This window comes from Lineus longissimus, chromosome 1, assembly GCF_910592395.1.
Source record: "Lineus longissimus chromosome 1, tnLinLong1.2, whole genome shotgun sequence".
NCBI lineage: Eukaryota > Metazoa > Nemertea > Pilidiophora > Heteronemertea > Lineidae > Lineus > Lineus longissimus.
Window position 1 is genome coordinate 10,627,281 of NC_088308.1, and position 22,007 is coordinate 10,649,287.

General features: G+C 40.9%; 1 long non-coding RNA gene across 1 annotated transcript in view; it reads left to right on the plus strand.

Moving 5' to 3' along the window:
- The first annotated feature begins 2,664 nt into the window (after window positions 1-2,664).
- LOC135488127 (uncharacterized) overlaps window positions 2,665-22,007 on the plus strand; it is a 29,051-nt gene continuing 9,708 nt past the window's right edge. Inside the window, exon 1 of the long non-coding RNA XR_010446930.1 lies at window positions 2,665-2,990. This is a non-coding gene — a long non-coding RNA (uncharacterized LOC135488127). The remainder of the gene's footprint in view (window positions 2,991-22,007) is intronic.

A 22,007-nucleotide genomic window follows, 5' to 3' on the forward strand; every position in this document is an offset into this window, starting at 1 on the left:
AATACGTAGTTTCTTGTTTAGCAGCCTATTGAGTAGCGCTTCAGGTTTCAGACACTCCAAATAAAACAACTGCTAAACACTGAGAACCAAGAAATCAATGGTTTTTTAGGAACTACGGTTAGCATGAATTAAAAAAAACCCTCCCAAATGAGACCTTGGGGGACATAATTTACATGTTGATGGGAATTTTATGCTCTTGCAGGGATTTTTCCTGCGGGTTCCCTTTTTCGCTTGGAGGATGCTTTCGGACCTCGAGGATACTTTTTGTATTATAGGGAAGTATTTGACTGTTTAGGAAAATTTCTGTAGTGCCTTAAAGATTTTTTTTCTTACCGGAATTTTTCAATGTTGAGAGGAATTCTTCGTACCTCTGAGAGGTTCATTTTCTTGATGAATTTTCTGTATCTTGAGGTGTTTTTTTTAGATCTTGAGGGTGTTTGCTAATGTATTGCGAACATTTTTTGTTTTGTTTTGGGGGTATTTCTATGAAGTTTTGGTTGAAGTTTGATAAGTGTTGGTAGGAATTCTGAAAATCTTGAGATATTTTCTTGTGTTGAGTTTATTCCGCTTTGGCATTCCATAGAAATTGCCCGATTATAAAGTAACCTAACCGAAAAGTGACACAAAACCGACCTATAAAGTGAACCTAAATCAACCAATCACGAGTCACGAAAGGAGGAGACTTAGGGCTGATGTTCACATCCGATCAGTCGGCATGCCGGGAGATGAAGTGATAGATGGCGTTATGTAATTTGTTGGCACTGACACGGACGGAAAGGTAATTTAGACTGGATCCAATTCTGAGACGTTCTGTACCGGGACTAATATGTATAATATTGTATTTTCTACTGTAAAGAAACCAGCTACATGTGTATCAACAATAGAAAAGGTTTTAGGATACACGTTTCTGAAGAAGGTAAAACCGGGCCAAAAGCAGCCTTTGGGTCGGGGCTCGCGATATATGATCATTAATTAATTATTATTGTGTGTGTGGTCTTCCAGCATCCTAATCAAATGCTTAGATAAAAAAAAATCTGCATTGAAATGAAATTATTATGAAAATATCAGTATCTGAAAATATATTTTCAAAATTATCATGAGAGCCATTTATGAGACATTGTTTTTCCTCTTTAAATACCTTTCTTCTTACTGATAAGCTCTAATAATTTTGGCGAAACAGAAATTGTTTTTAATAGGTCCTTTTTGCCCATATGAAAGAATATCAAAGGTCTACGCCGTTCAATAAACATTCGAAAATTTCCAATTGCGTAAGTACGTACTAAATACCAATTTCATATTGCCGTGGTGTAGACAGACATACAAATACCACGGAACAAGTTTCATGTAATTCGTGTGCATAATAACCGCATGTATGCACATGTAACTGCATGTCTACTTTCCTGGACCGCCAATAATTACGAACGGCGTACCCATTTAAAGATTCAACTTATGTATTCGATTTTATTTCCTGACACAAGATAAGACGCTTCACTTTTGGAAATAAAGAAATCACCCAAAGCCACCTTTACATTGTACAGGGTGGCCCAGAATTATTTTCCCTCATACAATGGATACACAGTAGAATTCTATTGTGCAGGGAAAAACAATTCTGGACCACCCTGTAGTGAGGGTGCAACGCGAGTGGATGACACTCCAACACTATTAGTTCAGTAGCAAAGCTTGTCATCGTCCAGAATGGTCACCACCGGCGGCGCCGTTTGGTTATGCAGCACCCGGTATTTTAAAATACATTGGGGAAAATGTACCGCTGTTGACAGTGTATGATGGACTGTGCCGGCAGTGGTTATGGTTTAAGGAAACACAAGTACGTAACCAGTCAAAATCACATTTCTCGATGTTTAATTTGAGGTGTTTTTTTTTCAGTAGATATTGATATACATCACTTTCGGTATTAGTTGCCTCCACTAAGGTGGATCCGTCATTTTGCTGAAAACCCAGGCGAGGCGCCTCGGTTTTGCCCTACATTTTAGCTCTACCCTTGCGGTGTCTGGGTTTAAGGAATTGATACCGTACTGGACGTAATTGGTTGTCTCACCAAAAGCGCGAGGGCGGAGCTAAAATGTAGGCCATAACCGCGGTGGAGCAGAGGTTTGGGCCAACGTTTTAGCTCATCGGAGCGGTTTCGGTGAGACAATCAATACCGAGTGACGTATCATAAAACATCTCAAATCAAATCAAAGGAAACGAAATAAACGAATAATGTGGTTTGAAATGTTTTTTAACTGCCTCCATATTTTGCACCAACATAAGTGGTTATGGTTACTGATCCAGGTGTTTTAGAATATACAACCAATACCACGTCCTTACACCATGTAGTGGTAGGCCTAACGTATAGCTAGCTGCATGTTTGGTTGCTAGGAGACCCAGTGATATAGCTAACTGTCATGGCATGGCGCCCCCATTTTGCCCTACATTTACTACTCTGGCAGTATATTGGTAGACAACTAATACCTCCAGTTTGGTATCATTTTTTTAAACTATGGAGTGGTCGGCCTAACGTATTATATAGCTATATTGTATAGCTAGCTACATGTTTGGTTGCTAAGAGACCCCGCTACAGTTACATAGCTAACTGTCATCGATGGTAGCAATGTCATCACTGGCACCATTATCAGTATCGCAGCCGTTAACTTTTGGAAACGTTACTCGAGGTGACATGATCGCCATTCGCCTGGATTCTGATTCCAAAAGACTGGCTCCTTCCCGTGATCACCGGTGAGATCGATCACGATCGCTTGCCTGCTTTGCTCGCGGATTGCAAGCCCCTCGTCACTACTTGGATAATGAGTTGCACTCGCTACAATCCTACAATACCCGGATGGGAGACCTTTCGTGGCAACGGGCAACCTCTAGTGCGAGCTAAATACGACTAAGGATCACGCTAGTGAATGCAGCCAGAATGCAACTGGAAGGGTCGGTGGCAGCCCTCCTTTTAGGGATATGTACACTGCTGATGGTCATAAGGCAAGGTAGGTGAATGCTTTTATTATTTATCTCTTTATTGATTGACAGCAGTCACTTCATAAATCTTGGTTGTCATTCCATCATACTGCACTCTACCGCGTACGATTGACTAATATTGTATATATTTAGAATATGATTATATTACGCACAAATAGTTCCATCCGGCTAATGCTTCAGTTATATTCAGTTGACACGGAAATGATCGTACACTAGATATCGGTAGACCTACTTGGGATGATGAATATTGTTTGAAAATGTAGAAACATGATTTTCCACCCTTTACGGAATATTTGTGAGCGTGTGCTGCGTGATGGCATCATCCTTGTCAGTTTGGCGACCATATCAACGTTCCAGCAACATGGCGCTCTTCTTCCTTGTATTCAATTCTGTGAACTCTATCCTCTAGGGCACATGTTCTGCTTTGCCGTGGCATCACACTTCCGAATCAAAGTTTCATGAGTTAATAAGCTAATGCCTTCATTGAGTTCCGTTGGTTTTGTATTCGTTTTTGTTTGCGAAACTAAGGTTCCGGACTCACTACCAGTGCTAACCTATGTTCTCCGGGTTCTATGTTCCATTGTTATATGTTTCTCCGACATAAAACAGGGTTCTTTGTCCCGGTTTCTACGTTCCCTCGGTTCTATATATGTTTCCCCCATCTGTGTTTCGGTCTGCAAAAACTGTTTTCAACAAACTTTTGATGCACTGACCATTCTGGAGCAAAACAAGAAAGCAACTACCTTATTCCAACTTATCGGCCCTTATTCTGCCCCTATCTTAACTGAAACTTGATATGGACTGATAGATGAGCCTCTCTCTATAACGATTCTGGTAAGCATGTTGAGAAATGGCAAAGGAGTGAATGAAAGTATGGTATCCACTTATATGTATCATCAGGTGCAACCATTTCTCTTGCACGCACGAGCGATTTATCTCGAAGTGTTTGGATGATTGGCGTTGGAAGCTTATATGCACTCTAACTTCTAGGGCTGTTAACCTTCATATCGGATAAAGCAGAACTGCTCTCGAGGTAGCAGCACAAGGAAATCTCTTCGATATTTTCCTTTTATCAACGTCTGTACGTTTGCCTCAAAACAATTAAGCAGGAATTAACACCAGAGTGCGGTAAACATTTACAACGTCCCTGATTTTGTGGTATTTGTAGAAAGAATGAGTACATCACCTTATAACCCCAGGAATCAGCATGGCTGCCTTCAAAACGAAGCTTGGTTGGCGCATAGTGCATTTTACACTCAAGTGTAAAGTGCGGTTCATTCAAAATTCATGTTTTTTAGAATTAAAGACAATACACCGTGTAACGGACGTGTGATGTACATGTAGGCCTAAATAACGCACTAGTTTCAACTCTGAGGTTGCGCTTGCTAACTGAGAGCTGCATTTCTTTTTTCTTGAGCCACTAGTAAATACGAATGACATGCCCCTTTAGAACGCAAAGAATAAACTTTGATATTTATAGGTCTTGGCAAAGGACTTTATCATACACTACTTGGATCGAAGATTGGAACCTGGATGCTGATTATAGTGCGCAGACAAGATGAACAATTCAACTCCCTATAGTATAGATTAGCCAACCATAACCGCTGCAAAATATGGAAGCAGTCAAAAAGCATTTAACACCATACCATTCGTTATTCAGTTTGAGATACCGAGGTTTTGGCCAACATTCTAGCTCCACCTCCGCGGTTTTGGTGAGACAACCTATACCAGTTCCTTAAACAAAGCCCACTCTCGCACCTGGGCCTCAATTCCCATTGCTCCACTGTCTTATCAACAGGTTATCAGGGCACGTCTTGATAACATCGCCCCCCACGAAACAGATTTGATGGGATCAATAGGTCTAAACCAACAAGAGCAAATAAACGTAAGCACGAGGCGCGCATCGGTACCAGTGTCTGCTGAGATTTGTGTTAATTTTCCTCTCTGTGTTGATATTATGAGCGTGATGAAGTTTGTGCATTGATCACAACCAATTTGATCAATACATTTAATTTGAGTAGAGCTAACGTGAATGAACAGAAGATCAATCTACCCAAAGGGGTTATTCCAGTACCATGGCACCCAGCCATTATTTTGAACGTTTGCCGCTGCAGTAGTGTGAAAAAGCATCGGAACACTTGAAAGGGGTACACCGTTCATATAATGACTCGTTGTCCTGGAAAAGAGAAATGCAGTTCAGTATAAACAATGCCGTAGTGTAGTTTATATTAGCACGAATTAACTGAAACTTGTTATTTATGGTATTTATATATCTGTCTAGACAACGGCGTTGTTGAAATTCATATTCAGTACATATTTACATACATAATTTGGAACTTTCAAATTCAATTACAAGTTTTGTAGATATTTAACAAACGGCCTAGTGAAAAATTGGAACAAGGATTCAGAATTCAATTCAGAAAATATTTAGAATACATGCATTTTATTGGCTGAGCCCGAAATGTTAGTCTATATTTAAAGCTGATGGGTCAAATATGCTTTCCCTGATCGAAGGCCGAAGTATACGAACATTCCCGGTTCCAGTACTCGGGAATGTTCGTAATGTACATTAATGAATCTTCTTCTGAGTATACCCATTCCCTCCAGTGCACAGCCGAAAGCAAACCATTTCTCTGCAGGCAGCGTGTGGTGCACCTTAGAGATTCTATAAAATGTCCGGACGGTGTTACAGAGCACGACTCGACTCTGCCACTGGCCTATTGACCAAGGGTCTCATATAAAACATGGATGCGCAAAGTACACTAAATTATTTGTATTCTTTGAAAACCATCAACGCCAGCATATCATTCTAGTTTTTTTAACCGTAGTTCCTGAAATCATTGATTTCTCGGTCCTTACAGTATGTCAGCGTTGATTTAGCAGTTGTTTTGGCAAAGACATGTTTTTTTGGAGTTTCTGAAACCTAGAGCGCTACTCAATAGGCGACTAACAAGAAACTACGCATTTATACTGTTGTTGCCGACGTATGTTTACACTGAACTAGAGATGTGCGTCGGCCCCGTGTTGAAATGCCGTCCAGTGCCAGTTGGTGCGTTTTTCGCTGATTTGTGCAAAATTCAACATATCTCAAAAGTTCAATGGTTGACCCTCGATTTTTTTTTGATTTTTGTGTAGCGTAAGCAACTGTCTTTCATGGGAGAATGGTCTCTGTAAGAATTATTCAGGAAGAAATGTATAATATTTGGGGGTTTTCGTGATTGTCCGGCCCAATCGGCAATATTGCCATTTGGGGTGGTGAACATAGCTAGGAGCAAATGCGACGCTTATGATTTATTTAAAAAAATAAAATGCCCGATTTAACATCCTGCAGAATCAGGGGAATCGGGCGTTTCCAGTGATATACGACACAAATGGGTTGTCCTCATGCATTCACTTTGGAAACGCATTTTAAAATAGATGTTACGCCCTGTTAATGGGGCACGTCATCATCGCGTACATTTGGGAAAAACTCCCTAACGAGACCTAAGAGAGTGTCCCAAAAAACTTTAGTCCATTCTTAAAAATGCTTTGTCCGCATCGTTTGCAGACTTTGTAGCGCGAACTACATGTACCAGCCGGATTTATTTTTTCACGCTTGTTTTTTATTCGTCCTTGCCAAGACGAATAAAAAAGCATGCTTCGCGTTCAAAAGGATTTCATTTCATTTTGATACAGATTAGTCGTTGATATGAATACAGTCATATATCAACAAGATGGGGCACCGCTCAATTATGCTGATGTAACACGCTGGAATTTCTCGAACGGTAGGCTTACTTTCCTGGAAACATATTATATTTCTACTAGTATATCCCGCCAGACTGGCAATCCTTGGCTCCTTTCGCCCTCCAGACTTGAATCCCCAGACTACTTCCTTTTGGGATATATACCTATCGGATCGAGTGTACATGTACAATGACAACCAACATACATGAACATTAGAAAAAACTCAAGCAAAACATACGGAGATAAATTAGGCTAATTCTAGCGGATGTGATCAACAGAGCATACAATACAAGTATATGTGTACATATAATTGCCCGTTTCAGTGTGCGTGTGGCAGCTCTTATCCAGCAGACAGGGACATTGATTGAACACATCATAAGTTGCTTGGATAATTTCTGAACTTGTTTGTGATTCTTAAAACAATTCGTACTGTTAAAATCTATCATTGGACTAAATATCAGAGAAAAGTCTTGCGGAGTAAAAATTGAGATTCTCAATCAAATTTGTCACCTGATGGGAAACCCTGTATATTCTGGTTTGTTGATTTTGAAGCCGTGACAATATGTTTATCTGGATTTGAGATTTCAGTATACCAATCTCACTGAAATTTCACATTCGGATGAATAAGTTACAGCATCAAAGCAGCAAAGCAAAAATATAAGTCCGATAAAAAACCAAACAAAATAAAGTGATATGATGGCATCGCTTATTTCTAAAGACACAAATATTTTGGCGTACGTGTACCTTTCTTTTCACTCCACCCGTGTTTTACTTGATAGCATTGGTAATACGATCATGAGGCCAGTGGCTTAGTCGTGTCAAGACGTTATTGTCAGGCCTTTTCATAGAATGCATCTCTCTTGAAGCATTTAAAGTGTACCAAACGCGGTTCCTCTCCAATCTCCTATTTATGAAGGTATATTTGACAGCGGTTCAGCTTTAAACTCCAACATCTCCAAATGGAACAATATATCTCGCTCACGAAATATCTGCTTTGTTAGTTAGCTTGATATGATGTAAAGCTAAGTTTGTTACACCGCTAGATACAATATAAATGCAATATAAATACATGATAGATATAACAGGCCTAAAAGCCATCCAAGAAACCTGAAATATCATGAAAAATATCAGATAATTACTTTTCGATTATCCTGATAATCTATTTACTGGAAACTGATTGTGATAATCACAATATAGGTTGCAGGAAACTGGCCAAAACTTCTTTTTTTTTCGCCAAAAATCTTGTAATCAATTATAGGTTACAGTGATTGCTTGATTTGGAAGGAACAATATAAAATCTTACCTATTTTGCTTCTCTCGTGATACATGTTAAAAGTGATAATTTTACGATATCTTGGTGTCAACTTCCAAAATTCTTCCATGACTTTTTTTAATGCAGAACACAATACCAAAATATCGGCAGCAGACGATGCATCTGAGTATTACAGAAAAACTGGCTAAGGCCAAGTGTTCTGAATACTTTCACTAAATAATGCAGAACACAATACCAAAATATCGGCAGCAGACGATGCATCTGAGTATTACAGAAAAACTGGCTAAGGCCAAGTGTTCTGAATACTTTCACTAAATAAATGACATCCGTTTTTTGTTTCTGACCAACGCGTGACGTCATCAGTACATACATTGCTCTAGAGATGGACATGGGCGAACTGATCGTAAAACAGTTCGAGAACAATAGTTATTCGAAACAAATACCCAGCATCAATAGAATACGTAGCTTTGAAGTCTCTAAACAAATACCTACCTGTATCCAACCAGGTAACCATAGGAATGACTAGGTTGCTTGACAATGCTCAAATGTGTCACTGTTATTACTCAAAGGACGTTGTTTTTGTGACCTTTAGGCAACTGTTTTTTTATTGTTATTTGGCGCATTCCGAAGAATCCCTGCTCTGATAGTATCATTCTTTGATATCTAAATGCATTCTGTTGCTATCCATCCGAAGTATGAGTTAATGTTTCATCTCAGTTTACACAATATACATTACTTAGTATATAAGGTGGTCTACGCTGTGAATGAATGAAACTATGTAATAGCACTGCTTGCAATAGATTAATGCATGATGTACGTATATTATCAACTTATGAAGTAGATATACCGACTTTTTTTTAAAACGCGATATGAGAAATCACGAAATCGCGATATTAATGATTGTTTTCTGTCCCAGGATTTTCTACCTCTCACTGGATCGACATGCATGACAATCATCATTTCCGATGCTGCCGTGAACTTCTCCATTAATGGAAGTTAGGTGTAAGACAATACAAAGACTATGGAACTACATGTGCTTTGAGGGAATTTAGCGATAATATCTGACAGCGGATAGTAGCAGCTAAACTCCATATCCCAATTTCACCTCCTGAAGCTGATGAGGGGGCACCCCACCTCTTCTGCCCTAAGAAGTTTTTACTTTGCAAACTATTTTGAAGAGGCCATTCATTGAGTATCAACTTCTTTCACTTGCGTTCTACCGCGAGGAGGTATGGCATGCAGTGCGATCTGGTTCAAGCAGTGTTTGGTATGACTCAGTGTGTTTTTTTAAGCTTTATCGTATGCACATTGTCCGAAATCCACTTAAAAAAGCAACACTCACGGGGATTTCCAATGTTTTGTTAATCTACATTGTATATGTTCAGCTTTTTCTGATAACACTGGTATAAATGCCAAGTCATACCGAAGCAAATCATTACACATCTCACCCTTAACTAAGAGAGTGGCTTCACGGCAAGTATGGAATCCCACTGAAATGTCAAGAGAAAACAATCGGCGAGAACAGAATTGGTTTGTGACAGTGCCATGAATGAAAAAAAGATTCCCGCATCGAAGTGTAAATCAAAATGAGGATAGATCCATATCATAGCCTTGGTCTCATGAATGATCGCCTTTCAGATTCCATATTTGCAATACATTATGTGGCGGATGGTACTCCCACCGAGGTTGGCATCTCGCGATTTCGAATTCCGCATCTCGCGGTTTATAATAAGCCAGATTTACCATCACTAAAGCCTACTTTCACAGTATGATTATGATAAAACTATCGTCGGGTAGACGCGGTGTAATTCCAAGTAAAACTCCATGAACTACAGAAAGGAAATGCAATCCTAGATGACATACTTAGTAATGCAGGTAACTATTACGTTTTTGATTTATTTAATGATTCTTGAATACAACATGCCTGAGGACTTTGACTTTAACTTTGGTCGACGACAGAAGTTGGAACAAAATTTTTCATAGCGTATTAATAAGAACTCCTTCACAGGGGCGTAGCTAGCTATGGGTGTTGGGGGAGGGGGCAAAATGACACGTTTTGAAATACATGTATTGCGGCCAAAATCACGGTCAAAAACATATTTTTGGTTACCTCTGCAGGGATGAATGCCCAACTAGCTACGCCCCGCTAGCCTGGCCCATGCCTTCATGCTTCATGCGCATGTGTAAATGGATAGAAATATACTGTAAAAGTAACTTGGTAAATTCTTGTTGCTACTAATACCATATTTTAGCCAACAGAAAAACAAGTTCTACACTAGCTTATTTTTGTAAACAAATTATCAAAAAGTATATTCCTGAGATGGGGTGGCTCTGTAGATTTAGAATCCACCACAGATTGAAGATTTAATCGAATTAATCCATTACACTCAGTCATCTATTTACCACTGCACTGCAGTTGACATTTTAGGATGAATACATATATCTTCCCTTATCAACTTACGTACAACATGTATTTTACTAACAACACAATAGTTGTGCATCTTCGTTGGCATCAATTATCCGAGATTGCAACAACCAGCCGGACGTTAGTCATCCACCTTTGCATTTGGTACATTTACTAACATAACCAAAACGTATCATCACTGATGTAAAAAACTGCACTGGAATTATCTGTCCAAAAAATCTGTATGTTACTTGTTAGAATACATATATATCGCAGGTCTTCTATACAGTCTTTCTTGAGTCAGAATATTTAACGGTTCACAAAATTCTTGATTAAAAAACCCAGCAAATTAACGTAATGTTTGGTGGCCGTAATTGTGACGTCATCGTTTGTGGCCGGCTTTTCCAAACTGGGGTTGGCATGATAAAGAATTATGTCCCTAATCGGCATAAATTCTTTTCACCTCGTAATTTTTTTTTACCGGTAATACTGAAGCTATGTTAACAAAATGTTGTTCTTATAATTAACTCAGTCAATGATCATATCAACTGTCACTAATGATGTAAGAGAGAGTTCATGTCATCCGCCCGATATAAACTCAACAAGAGCGACTGCAAAACACTGTCTTGTCCATATTGTTAATGATAGGCATCTACTGCAATATTAGATTCACCTATTATTGTAAGAGGACGAATATACGAATATGAACACGCCTGCCCTTTGATGAGCGGCCGGGTGTCGACCTTTCTAAATATCGCTCGGTAATGACTTGGAATGTCAGCTCTTGAGCGCTGAGGTTACACGATTGTATATTGTAGCTTATGCAAAATGACTGGCGCAGCTGCCATGACTAGATTATTAGCCCAGAAAATGGTCCATGTGGAAAATGTGGAAAATGTGGAATGCCCTTTCTAAACATAATTTCCATTGCGTCGAATATATAGCGCTGCTCTTTCTTTTTATACCGGTTAAAGGTTACTCCCATAACTCATCCGAGTTCTCCTAATGCAATAATTTTTTTAACACTGTGACGCGGACCCTTTCACTGGCAACTGCGACTGCAAGTCAAACTTAAGTCCGTGGAGCTCCAGCCGAAACTTTCAATTGCAGCTAGAATGGCAGCTAGCCTCTTGCCCGGCTGAAAGTTGTTGAATTTTTTGTAAGAGTAGCTCCTCCAAGCCCGAAATGTGTCTTTTGTCTTGTGCAGTAGGATTGCACCATCGACTGTCGCCTTTGTTTCAGACAGAGGCTATAAATCATTATTCCGTTTAATTTAAGGTTGGGGTCAGGGTTAGGCCGATCATGGCCAGAAGCAGGAATAAGATGGTTGTTTCTGGTCGGGGTTGGGGCACTCTCAGGGTCGGGGTTTCATCTCATCTTTTCTAATGCTCCTGAATAGCCAATGCATAAAATGTGTTAGTTGATTTTTGCAGACCGGAACACACAGGAAACATTGCCCCGGGTAACATAAAACTCCTCACCAAAATTCCCCGCCCGTATTGGATGTTGAAAAATCGACCTGGTGTGATAAGTATGAAAACATCCTGCAAACAGATGAATGAGGATTAAACCGGGGGGGGGGGGGATATTCCAAACTTAACTTGGCCGCGGGAACTGATGGGTAATACAATCGCTTCAACCTAAACAAATATTCAAAAAACGCGCCGTGCTTACATTGCAAATTAATGTTCCTAAATATTCCATTGTTATGTTTCTTGTATTTCGATAAAATTTGTGTTGTCACATTGGGCGTTAAAAACCCTCTTCGCCTTGGATTGGTCTACAGTTACCGTCTACCCGAGGGGTCTAGATTATAATAATAATAATACGAGTCTTATATAGCGCAGTATCCAACCATTAACTGGCCGCTCAAAGCGCTTGATAGGCCTCTTTAAAAAGCAAATGTTTCAGTTGTCCCTTGAAAGATAACAGAGAGCTGCAGTTCCTAACAGTTAAAGGAAGTTTGTTCCACAGCTGAGGGGCTCCAATTGAAAATGCTCTACCACCGACTGACATGACATTGGTCTTTGGGATAGACAGAAGAACGGCCGATGAAGAGCGCAGAGTTCGAGAAACGGTATGAACGGAGAGAAGTTCTGAAAGGTATTGGGGAGCAAGTTGGTGAAGACACTTGTAAGTAAGAAGGAGAACCTTGTACTTGATGCGCTGTTCCACAGGAAGCCAATGTAGAGACCTGAGTACTCGGGAAATGGAAGATCGTTTCCTGGTCTTGGTAATTAGGCGAGCGGCAGAATTTTGTACCTTCTGTAGGGGTATAATTGTTGAATTGGGACAACCAAGGAAAAGGGAATTACAGAAATCCAGGCGAGATATTACAAGAGCCTGGACATATAACCTGGTGGTATTTGGAGTTAGATATTTTCTGATTTTCCCGATGTTACGAATGTGAAAATTGGTGGCCCGTACACAGGTGTTAATGTGTTCTTTGAAACTGAAATCACGGTCCAAGATCACACCCAAATCTCTTGCAGAAACAGAAGAATATACATTTGCATCAATGATACGGATGGCGGGGAGATTAATAGTGCTGCTGAACCTGCGGGAACAGATTAGCAGAATCTCGGTCTTGTCGCCATTACAGCTAAGAAAGTTGTCGACCAACCAGAGATTTAAATCGAGGACAGCATTAGAGATCTTGGAGCAGGTGGTACTAATCTCAGTTATAGTGAAGGCCACATACAATTGACTGTCATCAGCATATAAGTGGTACATAATGGCATACTTACGGATGATTCCACCAACTGGGGTAGTGTAGACAGTAAAAAGTACTGGTCCCAGTATAGAACCCTGGGGAACACCGAACTTGATAGGGCTAGGTCTTGACAATTTGCCGTCAATGCATACCTTTTGTGATCTGTTATCAAGATAAGACGAAACCCATGCCAGTGCTGTGCCAGTAACACCCATAGCAGCAAGTCTCTGAAGTAGTCTGGAATGGTCCACAGTGTCAAATGCGGCGCTCATATCGAGTAATACAAGGAGTACACACTTCTTTTCATCAAGTGCATGAATTATGTCATTGTGTACTCGCAATAGTGCCGTTTCAACACTGTGAAGTGGTTTGTAAGCAGATTGAAACTTGTCAAGAGCACCGTTTTCAGCAATATGGCTTGATAACTGATTGCAAACCACCCTCTCCAAAACCTTTGAAAGGAAGGACAGGTTAGAGACAGGCCTGAAGTTTTTGAGTGTGTCAGCATCTAAGGATGGCTTCTAAATCAAGGGATTAAGAATAGCTCGTTTAAAAGAGCTTGGCACCATGCCACTTTCCAATGAGGAATGACTATCTTGCAAATCAGGCGCATAATGTCTCCTGGTAGGCACTTCCTAAGCAAAGATGTTGGGAGTGGGTATAATGCACACTGTATTGGTTTCATGTACGTTCTGAAAAACACACAAAGCTAGGTTTTATTGGATTGACTGGTTGCTTATCTCTGATTACCACCAAGGACAGCTGAACAGCGAGGTACTGATTTCTTAAACAAAGGCCATGATTTTGATAAGTTTTTTTGCTTGACGAAGGAATGTTTATTCGGAAACCATGTCCAATACAAGCATCAAATGATACTTGCTCAGCCAACATTGGTTTCCATAACACTTGGTGGTCACAGGAGCGTAAAGATAAGCAACCAGTCAATCCAATAAAACATAGCTTTGTGTGTTTTTCAGAACGTACATGTACATGTACTATTACTGTCAATAACCCATAAGCACCTCGCAAACAAGCCATACTTGTAGCTGCGTCCAACAATCACTGCGATTAGCGACAAAAAAAATGCTCGTTTCCGGTAAACTGGTAAACAGGTAATCACCTATTCATGTCGCAAGTACATGAAAATGTACCTGCAATCACCACCGCAAACGAGACTTTTTTGCCGCATGCGGTGGCGATTTGTGTGAGCCACATGGATATATTATTTCACAGTGTCGTGTGATACTTTAACCTTTCTGAAAATACCTTCTTCACATACACGATGACTGAAACATGCGAAACATACATGTACATGTATGCAACGGATATTTAATTAGTAACATGTCAATAACTATTAGTCATCAGAGAAGATCAATGATTGACAATAACCAGGCATTTTATTATATGATGATGTGGCCTGCTTTTACTTAATACCAGCTGCATGACGGACTACCCGGTTGAAATAGAAAATGTCCCCCTGAAAAGTGTCCGGTCCTATTGTATTCTGACACATTATGGTATATGGTTCTTATCAAGAGGCCATGACCGTCAATTGGTCAGAGATTGAGGTGTATACTTTGTTCCCAAGACATTCTATCATAGGACATTTCAAACTTCTACCCCGGTCATATTGCTCGACGACAAATCGATCTCTTTCGATCAGAAAAAAATCCTAAAAGTCTATGACGATTTAGAGATGCTTGGGCCCTTGTAGCTCCATATACATCTTACGACTTAAGGGCGGGAAAGAGGGATCTGCAGTGACTGTGTCTGCCTATGGAAGGAGTGAATACTCCGTAATCCTTTGACAGTATATTGGTAAGTGATGGATAATCTGCAAATTAGTAAGTGTCCCTTGTAATTAGCAAATGAGGCACTGCACGCATATCATCCACTCAATGCCAAGGCTAATGATTAATAATAGCTGACAAATTAGTTGATGGAATTGCTCGCATAGTTGACGAGTAAAGATGACTTCGTCACTTAATTAACTAGGCTGTGGAATTGGGCCAGTCAATTTAAGTTCCGAAATGTTTTGGTACCAAGTTAAACGAATTTAGCATGTGTAAACGCCCCTTTAAGAAATCTACAAAGTATCATGTTTTTTTGGTTATCATTGACCCTTTAACCTTTGTATTGCGTGGCAGTTGAACTATGACCCGATATTGCAAATGTTAGCCAACATTTGCCACACCGACAACATAACATACGAGAGTTCAAAAGTACTGCATCATTTCATAACAGGCAAACTTTAACTTATTTTGAAGAATTATCGGAATGTTGCAATATACTCATATCATGCATACATGCACATGGATATGAAACTTGGTACATTATCCGTTATGGTAAAGTAAAGTTTGTTTTTTATAGTGTCACCCCTAATAAAAGGGCCAGCCAGCCAGCTTTTGGCTTATGAGACACCCTTTACTTCCAAACTCCTATCTCTAATGCCAGGCGCCTGGCGAGAAGGTAGTTTGTACTTTGTATTTAACTAGCTGGCGGCTAACCAACCGTCCGCATCGGAAAGAGGTTACCAGCGGACCTCGAACCTTCGACCTTCCGTTCACGAGGCGGTCGCCTTAACCACTATAGGCCATCGAGATCGGTTATGTGACTGCATGAAGACATTCAGGCAAATTTCACCGTTTATTCACCACTTGTAACAATAATTAGTCTGTCCTTCGAGTTTTCTCGGGGGGGGGGAGCGTGGAGGTTACTCAACACGGGAAGTGACCTCTGACATTTTAGCGAGGAAATAGAATTGACATTTCAATGACGAGAGGTTATGCGTTATAAGTGCTTCCAGATATCGGTGAGGGAAGTACAATTCATTAGTGAGGGGTTCTTTTGATTACAGATAAATTGGGTAAGATTAGCGCCAGGTTAGCTTGGGGATAGGATAGAATGCTGAATGAGGAGAGTTGATGATACATTGAACAATACACAGCTATGGAATGCTTAAAGGAATTGGCGGCTTTTTATTGCAGTGTGTTTGTTCTTCTTCTGGTTCAACAGTAAACTATTTTTCTGAACGTGTCTGATGCTTTCTGAATTTTATTTCAGCTCTTAGATTCGTAGAAAAACGCGTTATTCATTATTTTTAGTGAGCACAAGTCCTGGCGCGAAATACCTTTCCCGCCACATGAGCGCACGCCGAGTTCCGAGTTCACGTCATCCCGCTATTACGACGAAACGTCATCATTTCCACTAGCAGTAGCGGGGTAATCAAGCGCTATCAGTGTGATGTCGGAATAATCGAAATCAGCACCAAGGCATCACAGGGTAGATCCATGGCTCCAGGAAGCCCCTTACTAGTGCATCGTTCCACATGGAAAGGATCGACACATGGATGATGGAGAGTTAACTCGGGTGAAATCGGAGAAATCATCGGAAAAGCGTGATAATTCAGTCAAATTTTTCGTTTTTTGTGCAATTTGTTTGCTGATGGAAACTACTTATGTAGAATAGGAGGTGATTTGGCAGCCGGCAGCTAGGTAATACTGCCCTTAATAATACCATTGGTCTGATATTTAGGCTATTTTGATACTCCGCACGCATCTCACCAGATTAAGCTTCCCACGCTTCATTCTTGCTGTCAGATGAGAAGTCAACTCTCACTTTACCAAGCCTTGCTTGACAACAACGTCGGCTCTTGATAATAATCGAATTGATGTGGACCATACAGTTGTAGAACGCAGTGACATTTCAAAATTCTTATCAATTATTCATCCTCGACGCGCTGAATAGCACATTCTTAAGGGCAAGATGACGAATCGATGATGCCTTCAGATACGGACGGGAATGATCCGTGTAGAACACCAGGTTGGTGAGTGCCGTACCCGCCAGTTGAATATACTTAGTGCATGGACATTATAGTTGTCGTATTTTAGTATCGGGTGGGGCTAAAACGTGTCAAAGTTCAATCCACAATGCATCAAAAAGCCTTAAATCGTAAATCGTCGGAAAATCGTGCTTTAACCTTTAATTATTATTCGGCAAATCATTTCGCACGCTGTAAGAAATGCTGATATTCCTGCTCTCAAACCGATGTTCAATACTCGCTCAAAACACGGATACAGTTTATATATACACACCTGGAGTCTTTGTCTTTGAGTACATGTAGGTCAAGCAATGTAATATCCTAAAAAGTATTCAGCGACACATATTTTTGACTATTAGTTAAATCATTTACCTTTCTTTTACGGAGGATAAGATCCGGATTGGTGGTCCCCTCGTTGAAAAGGTAACAAACATCAATTGCCCAATCAAGATCGACACAAAACCAAGCCGGAATATCCTGACCATTTTGAGAAAAGGGTGGCGCCAACTGTCGGAATAATCGATATCGACACCGAGGCGTCACAGGGTAGCTCCATGACTCCAGGAAGCCCCTTACTAGTGCATCGTTCCACATGGAAAGGATCGACGCATGGAAGATGGTGTCTATCCAACGTAATATTCAGAAGAGGTCTCTGGATCAGTGAAACTTGAGTACTGTCATTATCAATCTTGACACTAGAGGCGCTAATTTCGTTCCATTCAACGCCTCCAGTACTAGTTTCCACCAACTTGAAGAGAAGTACCGCAGATATAGAAAGAGGAAAGATCTCGAATTTTTCGATTTGCAAAGAGGCTATCACCACGATCAAGCCCGCGAAAATAACTGCTGCCCTACGCGGCATTTATATGATTCTCCATAAATCACCTTAAAACACACCAAAAATGGTCAGGTTTTATTTACAAAGATCATATTTTTATTTATTGAAAGAATAAATCGTTTTATGAAAGAAGGTGTCACTTATAAGGCCTGAATATGATATGGTCTGAACTGGTAGTATATGACCGGCAGTATATGACGTAAAATGATCAAAACCGAATCTCAGGTTGCCGATATCCAAGATGGCGGCATTTGATTAATCCCAGTGTCTGAAATTTTATTTAAATTTCGTCATAGTGCGAGTTTACGTCACTATTGCATTCCTCATTATGTTCCCGAAGCAAGTAAATATTATATCACGTCCAAAGTCCGCACGCGATATTCGCCGGCGAAATTCACCCTACAGTATTTCGCCTGCGAAATCTGTCCGAAAATCGACCGGCGAATGTGAGGCGATAATTTGAAATCGCCGGAATGTCAGATGCGAAATTCGCCCACAATCGCGCCAATTCTTCGATTTCGCCCCAAAAATCGCTCCAGGCGATAATGGAGCGATTTTACGAAATTGGTGGCTCTTGCATGCTTGTCCGATATTCGGAACGATTTTGCAACGACTTTCGTCTTGTTTTATTGGCGGAAAAGTGCAGTCACGTAACAAATCGGGTCATACTAAACAGCGTCCACCAGGTTTAAACACATACATACATTAAAGCCATCAAAGTAAAATCTAATGGTCATAAACGAAATAAGCATGAGATTTTCAGGAAATGTATTTTTTATGGTGTACGTATTACGTTTTGGCCACAAAATTTTATTTTGATGACTTTATACCCGACTTTAAACCTGGTGAACGCTGGTGGGCGCTGGTGGACGCTGTTTAGGATAACCGGATACTACAACGATCTTGATTGGTTGGCTGAGACTCGGAAACATAAGCCTAACTATGATTAGCTGTATGATTCGGTACATTCCGTCACTATCCTTCGGAATACATACCATAATACTAAGAACCTCAAACCTCTGTGCCAAATTTGTGCAGCTCCTCGTGGATAGATGTGATGTATATGATTACTGCAGTCAGGTTGACCGGGAATTCCAGTTTGTGTTTTTGTTGGGTCTGCTATCAGCTGATGTCGGAATACGCATACTACAACACATGTAGGCCTCTATAAACATTCGCTTCGTTCCGATGGTTGGTGAGAGCGAATTAGGCGCGATTATTATTTTCGCCTGCGATTTTTATTCAGTCTGAATTTTCGCCTGATCATAATAGAATCGCCGAAGCAGGGAGCGATTTGGAGGCGAATGAGTGTGGCGATATTCGACCAGGCGAATTTTCGCCCCGATTCGCGCAGCGAATATTCGCGTGCGGACTTTGGACGTGATCCCACTACATGTAGAAAAACGACAGAGAATGATGGCGTACATTCGAATGTCAAAGAGAAAAGCATGCTGGCCATGATTTCAGACCACTATCCAGTTTTCTTTGACTTGCTCGGTGTGTTTAAAATCAAACCTGCCCTTGTGAATCGCAAAGCCCGCAAACTGAGGAAAATTGATACTGTAGCGTTTCATCGGATATCAGCGAACTTGTGGTGAGCCCAGACAACCAGGCCATGTTGGACAGTCCTATAACTGTTTACAACGACTGATATCCACCGTTCTTGACAAACATGCGCCTGTGACTAATGATAAAAGGGTTGACTAAAAAACAATGGTATGACGATGAAATTCATCAAGCACGTTGTGTGCGTGCGCCGCCGGCTAGAACGGCAGTTTAGGAAAACCGATTTGGAGGTCCACCGTCAAATGTTTGTCGAGCAGAGCAAACATGTCATAGCCTTGATCAAACAGGCAAAACAGGCGTTTTTTCAGTCAAAGATAGCTGACTGCAAGAACTCAGGTGAAATGTTCAAGACTGTGAAGGGTTTCTTGTCGGCAGACAATAGTGGTGAGCTTCCTGATGCAGGTGACAGTGGAGAGCTAGCAAATAGGTTTGCTAACTTTTTTCATAACAAGGTTAAGACAATCCATGCTACTTTCAGCGGTCCTTGCACTGAAGCTCATCCTGTGTCTGTCCCTGTTGACAACCAAGATTGTCTTGCTGAGTTCACACTGGTATCAATAGAACAGCTTAAAAAACTGATTCATGTGGTCTTGACCCATTACCTACTTGGCTGCTCAAGGATGGTGAAGTTCTAAATGCGGTTCTGCCTTGGCTGGTAGAGTGCATAAACCAGTCTCTCCAGTCTGGCAATGTACATGACTGTCTTAAGAATGTCCTGGTCTAACCGCTCCTCAGGAAAGCCGGGCTGGATCGTAACATCTTGAAGAACTACCGTCCTGTTTCGAACCTCTCTTTCATCTCGAGAGTTTTTGAGAAGGTGGTTGCGAAGCACCTTCTTGATCATATCAAAATTCATGACCTCGGTGACCCACTGCAATCTGCCTATACATCGGGCCACAGTACCGAAACGGCGCTTCTGAGAATAAAGGAAGATATGGATGCAGCTCTCGGGTTATTCTCAACCTCTTGGACATGTCGGCTGCCTTTGACACCATTAGTCATGATATTCTTATCTCTCACCTTGAGAGTCACTAAGGTGTCAAGGGCACAGCCCTGGACTGGTTCAGGTCGTACCTGTCAGCCAGGAGTTACAGTGTTTTGGTGGATGGGAAGAAATCGGATCCAATGCCTTTGTTCTCAGGAGTGCCGCAAGGCTCTGTCTTGGTCCGTTACTTTTCTCTCTTTGTATTAAGCCGATTGGCACAGTCATCAGTGATCATGATATGTATCGTCATGGTTTCGCAGACGATATACAGCTGTACGACATGTTTACGTTCACTCCGGAAAGTTTAGGAGAAGTGATTACAAAGGCTGAGGCATGTGTACGGGATATAAGGAAATGGCTGAAGCCTGACCACCTCAAGGGCAATGATGATAAAACGGAGTTCATGATTATCGCACCAAATCGCCTGCTTGCCAAATTGGAACCTTTGCCAAATATCCAGATTGGGTCAACCTCTGTCTCAGCATCATCTCATGTCCGAAACCTTGGTGCCCATTTCGACAAAAAAATGTGTATGTCCATGCATGTCTCAAGATGTGTTCAGGGAGTGTACTGTCAGATTAGTCAAATCTCCAAGATACGGCGTTATCTAGACAGGTCCTCATGTGCCCGTGTAATAAATGCCTTGGTCACGTCCCGTCTCGATATTTAGAACGGCCTGCTTCTTGGTCTGCCACATTATGAGTTACATCGACGCCAAAAAGCACAAAATGCTGCAGCTCGACTTCTCACCCAGACCAAGAGTCGGGATCACATTACACCTGTCTTAAAGGAATTGCATTGGTTGCCCGTGAGTTCGCGCATTGAGTAGAAGGTCCTCCTGATTGCCAACACATCATTGCATCAGGAGGATAGTCCCAGCTACTTGAGAGGGTTGCTCAGCCTGCTTGTGCCGTCCCGTGGGCTTCGGTCCTCAGATGATCCATGGCTTCTTTCCATTCCATGTTCCAAGGGGTCATATGGGGGTCGGAGTATTGGTGTGATGGTTCCCAGGCTGTGGGACTCTCTCCCTGTCTCTTTGCGTGAGCTTGTGGACACCAATACATTCAAAAAACGCCTAAAAACTCAGCTTTTTATAAAATATTTTAGTAATGTCTACTCAACTTTTTTATCAAAAATGTCAAAAACTGTCTTTTATAATGTACTAAAATCTACTTCTTTTATTTCTGTCACACTTATTTTATGTCTTTATGAAACGTACAATGTAAGGCCTCGTTTGATTGATCGAACATGCCATGTCTTTACAATAAGAAGCTTTGGCGTCTGCGTTTGATTGAAATCATAAATGCATTTACAGTAGGAATCTTTGGGGCCTGCGTTTGATTGAAATCATAAATGCATTTTCAGTAAGAAGCTTTGGGGTCAGCGTTTGATTGAAATCATAATTGCATTTACAGTTAGAAACTTTCGGGCTTCGTTCGATTGAAATATGGAATGCCTTTAAAATTAGAAGCATTGGGGTCTCGTTTGATTGAAATCACGAATGCTTTTACAATTAGAAGCGTTGGGGTCTCGTTTGAGCGATATAATAAATGCCTCTACAATTACATGCAGAAGCTTTGGGGCCTCCTTTGATTGAAATCATAATTTCTTTGCAGTTTGAAGCTGTGGGGCCTCGTTTGATTGAAGTCTTGTAAACTTTACAATTGGAAGCATTGGGGCCTCGTTTGATTGAAATCATGTAG